Here is an 11,493-nt window from a genome sequence, read left to right as displayed (position 1 = left end):
TACATGAGAATGGTATTACTCATATATACATTTATCCGTGCCACTCGTGATGGTCTTTGGGAGCTGCATCTTTCATCCCTTGATGCTCTGTGCAAGTACTTTTTCGTTTATGATAAGCAGAAGTATGCCAGGCTGGTTCCACTTTACCTTGCAGAGATGACAGCCCTTCAAATCACAGATCCAGACATACATAAAGAGTTTATGGATGGAAACTTTGTTGTCAACAAAAACCAGATCCCTTTCTGTGCTATTGGGCTGGATTATGCCCTTGAACACATCAACCACAGCATGAAAGTCATTGGGGGGCTTGTGGGCAAAACACAGAACGCCAGTGCTTGGGAGAGATTCTTTCTTACAGCTCCAGAACTTAGTAGGCTTGCTGAAGAAGAACATCTGATGGCTGGCTCAAAACATCTACACGTAAGCAACATCATGAACTTTCACTGGCTGTCTGGACAAGACAAGAAGAGAACATTGCTCATCTGCGGAGTGTGTTCATATCATTCATTAATCCTATGAAGTATGAAGGTGAAGACTTGCCCAACATTATCACAAAGGTTGTGATGCCAGCAGAGGTGCAAGAAGATATGTGCAACCAAGAAGATATTGATTGGGCAGCACCAGTATGCCAACTTTGTTGAGGAACGAGTCAAGACGAACAAGGTCAGTATCTGGGCCAGAATGAAGAAGGTGCAGTTGAAGACTTGGAAAAGTACAATGAAGTCTGTGAAACACAAAGTAGCTGATCAGATAGTGGAGCTCAAGGATGTCAGATCACTCTTTGCCCGTATGTTTATTGTTGCACGCTCCCAACCTGAAATAAATCTCAAGGAATGTGTTGGCCAGCATGAGTTGATGTCTCCACCTCGAGCCTTGTTCACAGTGAGTGGTGAACTCCTACCATGCACTGACAAAAGCAAGCTGATGACTACTTGGGACCTGCCAAGAAAATTAGTGTTGATCGGCAAAGAAGAGAATATCACCAACAACATTATTCCCTTGACACCAAGAAAGGCAACTGTAATTGATGGAATGGCAATTGTTCAGGCAATGGGGAAACCACCTTCAGTCAAGACCTGTGCTCAATGGGCTGACCACTTCATAACAACAATAGACAGCAAATGCAGAGAATGTGATGAGCTCCATTTAGTCTTTGACCGTTATGATCTTCCTACATCACTGAAAGAGGCCACAAGAGAAAGACGACTGGGAAGTAAACCAGCAATTGCTTATCATGTCACAGACAATACACCAATTGGCAAGGTGTCAGCAAAGCAGTTCTTGTCCAGTACTGCAACTAAAGATGAACTGACAGTTTATCTTGCAAAGAAAGCTCTCCAGCACTTTGAGGGTAAGCCCAAGGTCATCATAGTGACTTCACGAAAGGAGGTCCTCTCAAACTCCATAGATGTTCACCATCTCCACAGCTCCCAACAAGAATCTGACACAAGAATTATTCTGCACAGTCTGGATGCTGTTCGAAGGGGAGCAACTGAACTCTACATTCAATCACCTGACACTGATGTATTTGTCCTTGCATTCCACTGTTACCATCGGCTCTGTAGGAAAACATACTTTGTAACTGGTGTGGGGAACAAAAAGCAGATAATCTCACTAGAACCAATAGTGAATATGCTTGGTGCTGAGACCGAAGCCTTACCTGGATTTCACGCCTTCTCTGGAGGTGACATTACAGGTAGATTTGCTGGCATGGGGAAGTTGACCTGTTGGCGAGCACTTAGTAGATGGTCCATGGAAGTGGTATCCGCCTTTGCTGCCTTAGGGATGTCCGAGGAGCTGGACATCAATACTGAACGAGCCATCGAGACATTTCTTTGTCAGCTGTATGAGCCTGGTAGCACTTTGGTGGATGTCAGTGATCTCAGATAGAAGCTTTTCACCAAGAAACAATTGGAAGCTGAAAAATTACCTCCGACACGAGGAACATTACATGAAACTATTGCCCGAGCACATTACCAGGCCATGGTGTTGCATCAGTGTGATACTCCTCACCCTCAGCTACCCCCAGCAAGAGCCTATGGGTGGAAGAAAGATGGGGATAACCTTATAGCAGTACCATCAATGAAGCTTCCAGCTCCAGCAACAGTCACACACCTCATTAAATGTGGGTGCAAGAAGACCAGCTGCACATCACACTGCTCCTGTCGGTCACAGGGTCTTAACTGCTCTGAGATGTGTTTGTGTGGTGCCGATGAGGAGGTGTGCAGTAATGTCAACCAAGCACTCTTAGGGATTGAAGAAGATGAAGAAGAAGATCCTTCACTCTAACTGTGAACACAACCACTATCATGCATTAGTTGACGAGAACCAGGACGGAAAAAAACAAATAAGACATTTTTTATCTATAAAATGATCATTATGTTTCCAATTTATAGTTAAATTTTGAAAGGAGTGTTTTTCTTAATTATTATATTATTTTAGCAATAAATGGTCTTTGCTTTGTACAAAGAATGTAGTTTGTGATGATATAATAAATTTATTGAGCATGATTTGGGTAAGAATATGTAAGAAAACTTTACAGAAATCGCCGAAAAAAATGGCAACATCATTTTTTTGGGAGTTAAGCCTTTCCAAAACACAGTCCAACCAGTGGCCAAAAATTAACATTTGAAACAAACGGGAAAACACTGGCCCACACATTATAGGGATAACGTCAAGTTCTACGACAGATTACAAATATCCTTGACATCATTTCTCTCTCTCTCTCTCTCTCTCTCTCTCTCTCTCTCTCTCTCTCTCTCTCTCTCTGTGTGTGTGTGTGTGTGTGTGTGTGTGTGACACGTGGAATAAACTGCCACCAGAAGTTCTAAACAGCAACAGTGTAGTAGAGTTTAAAAGAAAGCTAGACAAAATCATTAGGACACTGTGAATGCATAGTAAAACCTGCTCTTACAGATAAGTGAGCACACAATGTCTCCTCGGATGGACTGACAAGTCTTTCAGACATCCTAATCCTTATAACTCTCTCTCATAATAGGAAATACAGATACCAATTACCGTGTTGGAAACACATTGACTTCATTACGGGCTGCTCTATGAGCAAGAGCTCGTGGTACTGGCATAAAGCCCAGCTCAATCAAAAACAACAACAACAACAACATATCGAATTCAAGAAATGAAGTCGGATATTATTTTCGGAAGGTGAATAGGCCTAAATTTTATTTTCTCATGTTTAGTTTGGAATGTAAAAACGTTCCTTTGTAAAGTTGAGCAAATCACAATCAGTCTCCTAGATTCCTAAATCACAAGGATTTCTTTCTATTTTTTATTATTATTATTATAGTATAAATTGCCTCCTTTCCTTGTGTATTTTGCGTTCTTTAAATTCAGTACTTACAGACTGAAGCACAGTCAGGACCACCTGAGCCTTGCATCAAACACATGAAAGAAACCGAAGAAATTGATAACGCACAAATGTAACCAAACCATTCAGCGCATGCGCATGACCCGTATGTATCGATTCCGTCGTTAACATACATCCGTCCTCAGCAGCAGTGCATCTCCCCCAGTCGAGTAAAAGTAAGATTGCTCAACGGGAAATGAAAAATCCGTAGTCGTTATTCCCACACGATTGCCCAAATCCTCGTGAATTTTCGGACTGGGTCAAGCGAGTGGAGTGACGGCCTCAGTATTTGAAGAGGGGGGGAAATGCTCCCTGCATAAAACTTGCAGCTAAGGTGCGTGCGTGGTTGAGCTCTCTCTCTCTCTCTCTCTCTCTCTCTCTCGGGTGAATACTGTTTGGGAATGCCGAGGACGCGATCGGGAAAAAGTGAAGAAATACGGCATCGTGGGATGCAGCCTGCAGTGTATTTTATTGTTTTTAAAGAGTATTCAGTTTCTTATATGGTTGAGGGACTTCTGTAGCCTATGATATGTTTAGAAAATATGGGGATTATCAATGGCACAAAAGAGAAATTGAAATGGCTGTCGAAAGGGTTGTGGGAATAAAAAAAGAAAAACTTCAGAGCAAAGGAAAGATTAGGGAATGAAGAAATCTGCCTGGCCACCATACAAAAATAAATAGATAAAAAATAAAAATGAAATAAATTAAAATAGTACAAATATCCTCTATACTGAATATCTCCAGTCGATATGGAATTTTCTGAATTTTTAACCTCGCTGGAAACTGGTTACGTACTTCAGATCTCTGTATAGAAAATATGAGGCGAGCTACAAAATATCTCTCTCTCTCTCTCTCTCTCTCTCTCTCTCTCTCTCTCTCTCTCTCTCTCTCTCTCTATAGAAAATGGTTATAACTCCAGATATCTGTACAGAAAATATGAGAAGAGAACTACAAAATTCTCTCTCTCTCTCTCTCTCTCTCTCTCTCTCTCGTATTCAAAAGGATACTTCAGTTACCTATAACAACATGAAAGCTTATCTTAGACATCATCTCTCTCTCTCTCTCTCTCTCTCTCTCTCTCTCTCTCTCTCTCTCTCTCTCTCTCTCTCTAGAAAATGGTTATAACTCCAGATATCTGTAAAGAAAATATGAGGAGAGCTACAAAACTCTCTCTCTCTCTCTCTCTCTCTCTCTTCTCTCTCTCTCGTATCACCCTTCTCACTGAGCGTCCATTTTATACTTATTATTAAATCGACTTAGCAATGACGCACTTTTAACAACTTTCTACAAGTTCCGGTGTAAACACCTATTTTGGGGGAATTATCGAAGCGAAGTCCCGCAAAGTGCTTAAAGTGGGTGGGACCCAAAATTTGGATAAGCTCTCAGCTTCATTAACCTTGCGCCGAAGTTTTGGATTCTTTTGATGAAAATGATTACCTCGTAAAGATGAGGGAATTTTTTTTTCATATATAAATTTATACAAGGAAAGATAAACATATCATTTTAAGATCGTCAAGGCAAGGCTTAAGGAGAATATTATATGGAGGAACATTTGTGTATACTGAAATCAACATGGCACTGATGGTATTACACTTTGTATTACAGAAAGTTTGTATTACTTAAAATTGAAAAGAAAGTTTTAGTTGACACTGGTAATGAAATTAGCGACTTTATCTATCCATTTCCCCTCAAAGCAATAGCAATTCGGTCTTTGTTTCAGTTTGAGTATACTCAAGAAAACTGCCTAAAAAATATGCCGCAGTTACTCATCTTCTCGTACGCGTGCAAAAAATTGAGTTTTCTGTTTGTATTTAGGCACTTTATGTTAAATACACATGTTCACATTCAAACAATACGCATGTAAACGCGTCATGACTAATGTATGTTGACTTTTTTTCATGATATAACTTAATTAGTAAAGATATTATTTTTGGAGATGGGGTCATAGTCGTATAACACTGAAACTGATGAAATTGTTTTATTAGAATTTAAATGCAGTGATGCAATGACTACCCAGAAATGGGGATTTTATAATATAACCTTCGCGGAAACATAAAATTGAATTGACTATATTTACTGAAGAAGCCGAAACTCGTCTTGAATCTGGCGGGATACTTACGTCTTTTCCTATTGATGTAAGGAGGTACTTCAAAGAAACCTTGAAGAGGTGGAGGGTATTTTTTTATAGTATTTATTATAGTTTAACGTGTCATTCCTCTCACTTCAGTTTTGAGTTATGGGACTGCCATATGATTTTGTACATGCGTCGAATGGACAAACAAAGGACATGCAGTTGCCGAGTTTGCATTGCCCAGTGTTTAACAAATACTGGAGCTAAATCGGAAGCCTGGATTTGAATATTCATATCAAGAAATCCAAACAGAATCAACATGAAAGTGATATAGCCAAATCTTTCCCTACAATATATATTCTCGTGGGACACTGTGTGCAAGATTTTCAGTTATTACACACTTGTGCCATGCGAAGGGTATTTTTGTTGTTGTTGTTGTTGATTTTGTTGTATTCCTATTCTCTAGTGATAAATATCTTAAAAATTAATCACTGATCCTAAAACTTGCAAATCTTAAGAAGTTCAAGACTGAATAATACTGTCTAAAATAATTCCCTTCCCACTAAATATGATCTAATCATTATTTACAGTTTTAATCATTGTTTACCATTATTGTTCTATATTTTCTATCTCTTCAATTTAAATGACAAATAGTATTTTATAAAATGAAAATCAAGTTACAAGTAGGTTTAAAAAAAAACAATAAATCCCTGACTTTAAGAAAGATGATAAACAAAGAACTCTGGAAAAACAGAAGATGGGATAATATTCCAAAGTCTGGTAGTCGGTGAAAGGAAAGGTCCTAGAGTTAGGATCGTGTATGTTTATAGATTTTATTTTCAATACTATATGGAAATGTAGAAGACGAATCCTTTATTGTATAACATAACCTCAGGGAATTCGTATTCCTTCGGTTACGAGCATTTGCAATTCCAAAATGTATAGATGTGCCGGGTCCCGCTCGATGAATGCGCCACGAAATATAATTAACTACGAAATTCTACACTGTTCAAATTGTCCATACAGATGAAATAGATTAAATCCCCAGGGGAAGAGCTTTGTGACATATTGTCACCACATTTCACTGAGGCGAGTCAACTTTTGTGTTCGTTTCTCGTAAGGTTCGGTAGACATCAGTAGGTAGGTCTGTGGCGAATTGATTAGGAATATTGAGCATGAATGAATATTTCATCGTAACATTGCTGGGTATATCTCACTCACTGACACACGATTGATTAACATGGAGTCATTGTGGTTCATTCTTATTTTGTCCTTTTTTCTTCTTTTTTTTTTTTTACTGCATGGCAAGCTGTTAATTCTAAGATCATTAATCATTGACTTCAGAGAGGATAATATTTTGTACATTAATATCATTGATGGTATAGTTTTTATTGCTTGGCAGGGGCCCTCATCCCTAACATTTTATTAACCTTTGACTTCGGAGAGAATCAACTTATATAGAATAACATTTTATGCATCAAAGGAATTATTTACAATGCATTTTCTTCGCGAGCAGCGTTAGTGCTTTCAAGTTCTGATTTTCATTTCACAAAATGCTGGCTTAAACGAAAAAGGTAACCTTCCATATTCTACATTTTTTGACCGATGAACTAATTTGGTTATGCCTCATATAACACAAATCTTTAATTCATAAGTTATTTCAGTAATTTGTAATTATAACATTTTGGTCATTTAACACAACTTTGAAATCGCATTTTGGTCGTTTAAACCAACTTTGAAATCACATTTTGGTCATTTAAAACATTTTTGAAATCACATTTTGGTCATTTATCACAACTTTGAAATCACATTTTGGTCATTTAACCAACTCCTTAATTCATAACGGTGATTTCAGCACTTTGAAATCACATTTTGGTCAATTTCTCCTTCGCAATTCATTACCATTGAAGTATATCCTGTTACTAATGGCGTTTACCCATTAATATGAAATTTTTAGCACCAGTCTACACGGTGTTTCAGTCTCCTGCGTCATTAATATTCCGAATTTTTTTTATTTTTGAGTTACCGTTGCAATACCGAAAGTGTTTTATTTTCCGCTTATGATAAAAAAAGAAGTTACATTTTCAATTGGAAAATCTAGTATTTCGATATTTTTCATTAGCGTATATTTCTAACGGTCATTATTCTTTATATTTCAGTAATGTTAAGATCAAAACACGATCTTAATCTTTTATAAAAGAAAACCTATTGAGATGGGTTTGTCTGTCCGTCTGCACGTTGTATATCTGTCCTCGAATCTTTAAAAACTACCGAGGCTAGAGTTGATCAATAATTGTGTGACTTTATTATAAAAAATTGTTGTTACGGATATTGCTTTTTTTAATAGCGCACTGCACAATAAAGACAAAGACTTTTCGGAACAACGGAGTAAAACTTAAGCCTAGAATGAGTAAACACTACCTTCGCCTATTCTGATAACTAATTCTCTTTGACTTTATTCAATAGAATTTAGCACCTTCAAAAGAATCATTTAATAGCTTAAAGGTAGTAAGCAGGGCAGTTTTTCTGACACATAAAAATTATGTACATAAGCTGCTTATCAAATTGCTGCTTTTTAATCAAAAGACTTTTTTTTAAAGCATAACAAAGGATTAATATTACCCAAGGCGGAAAATAATAAGCCAATGTGTTTTTTTTATTAATAAGGAATTACGTCTCCGTATTCTGATTCAGCATTTTCTTAATCTGCTTTTAACTTCATTATTTTTACCTTCATTGTATTCAAGCTGTCAAAAACAGATCCGTGTCCCCAGTCGTTATTTTTTTTCTAAAGTGAAATTCTATATTTGTTCAGGAAAAAGTCTTTCTTCGTTCGCTGAACATTCTTTTTCGTTTTCACTTTTTTTTTTTTACATTCTCATTGACATTCTCCCGAGATGAGACATTTTAGACATGTTGACTTTTTTGGTTCCGCTTCTATCCTCACCCCGTGATCTTTTGAGATTTGAACTTTGACCTCCCTTCTATTCCCGGGGCTGATCTCCAAAGCCATCGATCATCCTTGTACTTCCCAAACAACGCAAATATTTTAAAAGATTTTTTTTTTTTTTGTAGTAATAGCCATCGATCATCTTGTACTTCCCAAACAACGCAAATATTTTAAAGCAGATTTTCTGTATTTTGTAGTAATATTCTAAGGATATTTCTTCTTGTATTGTAATGAAAAAATATTTGTTTGGCAAATCGACCATCTTTGTACTTCCCAAACAACGCAAATATTTTAAAGATTTTCTTTTTTGTAGTAATATTTTAAGGATATTTCTTCTTGTATTGGAATGAAAAAATATTAGTTTGGCAAATCGATCATCTCGTATTTCCCAAACAACGCAAATAAGTTATACATATTTTTTTAGTAATAATTTAAGGATATTTCTTCTTGTATTTAAATGAAAAAAATAGAGGTTTGGCAACTTGTAACATTATAGAAATATGAAGATTAACTGAGTATTTTTGTACTTCCCTAAAAACGCAAATATTTTCAATGGAAGGAAATGTTTAAATAGGAATATTTTAAGGATATTCCTTCATGCATTTAAATGAAAAAATAGAGGTTTGGCAACTTACGGAATATGCAAAAAAAAAAAAAAAAAAAATCTGTATTTCATCCCAGTTGATATTCCTTTGGACACCCAGTGAGCAGTGCTGAGTAGAAATGAAAAATAAATGAATAAAGCTCCCCAAATAATATGGCCAGGGTCTAATACTACCGGACAGATTTCATTACCGTAGGGATAACCCACTAGAGCGCTGGGAGCATAAGCCGTCTACCACCTTGCTCATCAGCAGGTGCCGCTCTTAATGCGTGAGTTGGTACGTGTGTCGCGGGTCAAATCCAGAGTTCGGGTGTTGCCAAACGAACGAAGAAACTCTACGGTCGATGCAACCCCCGTTACACTATCACATATGCTTTTTTTTTTTCTTTCTTTCTTTCTTTTTTTTATTGATTAAGTATATAAGTAAATGGATCTTACTCGTTAATTGTACGAACTATAAGATATAAACTGGCATTTTTGTTAATCAGAACCCGTAACGGGGCGTACGATACGAGCCTCCAGCTTAAGCTGCCAGACCCACCGATCACCCGTCAGTATATCCCCCAGTCTTGATAGAGCCCGAACGCTAGTGACTGCCTTCCGCGTATGCCATGGCACTTGCGAATTCCTTTCCCCACGAACTTTTATCGCTGATTTGAATGTTTCGCGGAAAACCTAAATAACACAACCGCCGTTGATGTGAGGGTCTGAATAATACCGCATCGTGTTTTGTGGTGAAAATTTTAAAATGTTAAGAATAGAAACTACGGAAGGAAACTTTGCTTTGTAATATTCATAATAATTGATGTCGTTCATGAAGCAAACGAGCTGTCAGCATGTGCACTGACCCGTGGTTACTGGTATATGCTTCTTTTTTTGTGATTTAACTGACCAGAATCTAGAACTTGCCATGCGGAAGGAAACTTTTTAAACATAAAATAAGATCGAGGTAAGTTTTGGCTTGATAAAACTTTTTACTTTGTCGTAACGAATTCGTCTTTGAAGGCTTTGCATACATTATATATATATTATATGTATATATATATTATATTTATTTTATATATAATATATATATATATATATATATATATATATATATATATATATATATTTGCGTGTGTTCGTGCATGTATATGTATTCACATGCGTATACGTATACTGACATCCCCATTACAAGTAAACATAAAATAAATTCATCATATATTAAAGTGAGATTCTCATTTAAAGAAATCCATTTGTTCAACGCATCTCCGTCTTTTTACGGGTTATATCTACCGGTAACTAGTGAAATAAGAATATCCCAGTGTTTAAAAAAAATAACTTTATCCCAACTGTGTTCTTACACAGAAGCAAATTACCAACCCGTCCAGTACCCTTGGGTACACTGTCACTCATCTCTTAAATTTATGCATGTTCTGAATTCATGTATATTAAGGACGCCCCTCTCTCTGTGCCAGTGTTTCACTGAGGCGGTCAAGCACCTTCTATTTGTTTTTCTTCTTCCTCCCAGCTCACCTGAATTATAGCGGCTTCGCCAACGCATCGTTTTCCATTCTCTCCACATGACAAAACCACCTCAAGAGGATTTTTAGCTTTGCACCTACTCAAACACTTATACTGTTTATTCTAAATGTCTCTACATTTCAAATTGCGCGTATACTACTCGAACAACTTATGATCTCAAAAACCTCAGCACTCATTTTAAACTCAGCTTTTGCATCAGAGTAAGGTTAATTTAAGGCTTATGAAAAATCTAAGTAGATTAAGATTAATATAAGGCTTTTGAAAAATCTCTAATTATGGGTTTCAAAGGTGATATATTAATTATTACGGAATTAAATCAAGAAATTCACGACTTTGAATCTATTCTTCGTGAAACTTTCTCCTTAATTCAACGAATTAGTCGATTACGGGAAACATCTTCCCCCGCTTCGACGAGGACGTTTTTGTCCTATGTTGGAAAACACTTGAACGCAAAAAGGACATTGTGATCAGCCCTATAAATCAGCGTTCATTCATTCAACTGAGATAAAAAAAAAGGGGGGGGTGCATTGTGTCGAGCCCTACAAATGAGTCATTCACTCATTCAACAGAGATGAATAGGACATTGTGTCGAGCACTACAAATCAGTCATTAATTCATTCAACTGAGATCAAAAGGACATTGTGTCGAGCCCTACAAATCAGTCACATTCATTCACTGAACAGCTGAAAATCCTCCTACTGAGATGACCAGATACGAGAACTTCCAATTAGGATAACATGACGGAAAATTGTCAGAAAAGGAAAAAATTACAACATCTCCAGTTAATAAAGACTATTAGGATAAGATGACGGAAAATTGTCAGAAAATGAAACATTAATACAATCTCTTCAGTTAATAAAGACTATTAGCACAACATGACGGAAAATTTTCAGAAAAGAAAAAAATACAATCTCTTACTGTATCTCCATGGCCAAACTTAGCGTCGTCTAGCTGGGCCACCATCTACGTAATACTCAGGT

The 11,493-nt window shown here is 36.9% G+C and overlaps 1 protein-coding gene across 1 annotated transcript in view; it reads left to right on the top strand.

Moving 5' to 3' along the window:
* The first annotated feature begins 9,555 nt into the window (after window positions 1-9,555).
* Window positions 9,556-11,493, top strand: part of LOC135207186 (protein sidekick-2-like) — a 28,213-nt gene continuing 26,275 nt past the window's right edge. Inside the window, exon 1 of the mRNA XM_064238755.1 lies at window positions 9,556-9,938. The gene's annotated coding sequence lies outside the window, so the exon portion shown is untranslated. The remainder of the gene's footprint in view (window positions 9,939-11,493) is intronic.

The sequence above is a fragment of the Macrobrachium nipponense genome, chromosome 32, assembly GCF_015104395.2.
Source record: "Macrobrachium nipponense isolate FS-2020 chromosome 32, ASM1510439v2, whole genome shotgun sequence".
NCBI classification, from domain to species: Eukaryota; Metazoa; Arthropoda; class Malacostraca; order Decapoda; family Palaemonidae; genus Macrobrachium; species Macrobrachium nipponense.
The sequence above is the reverse complement of the archived record's forward strand: the minus strand, read 5'-3'. Positions and strand labels throughout refer to the sequence as shown.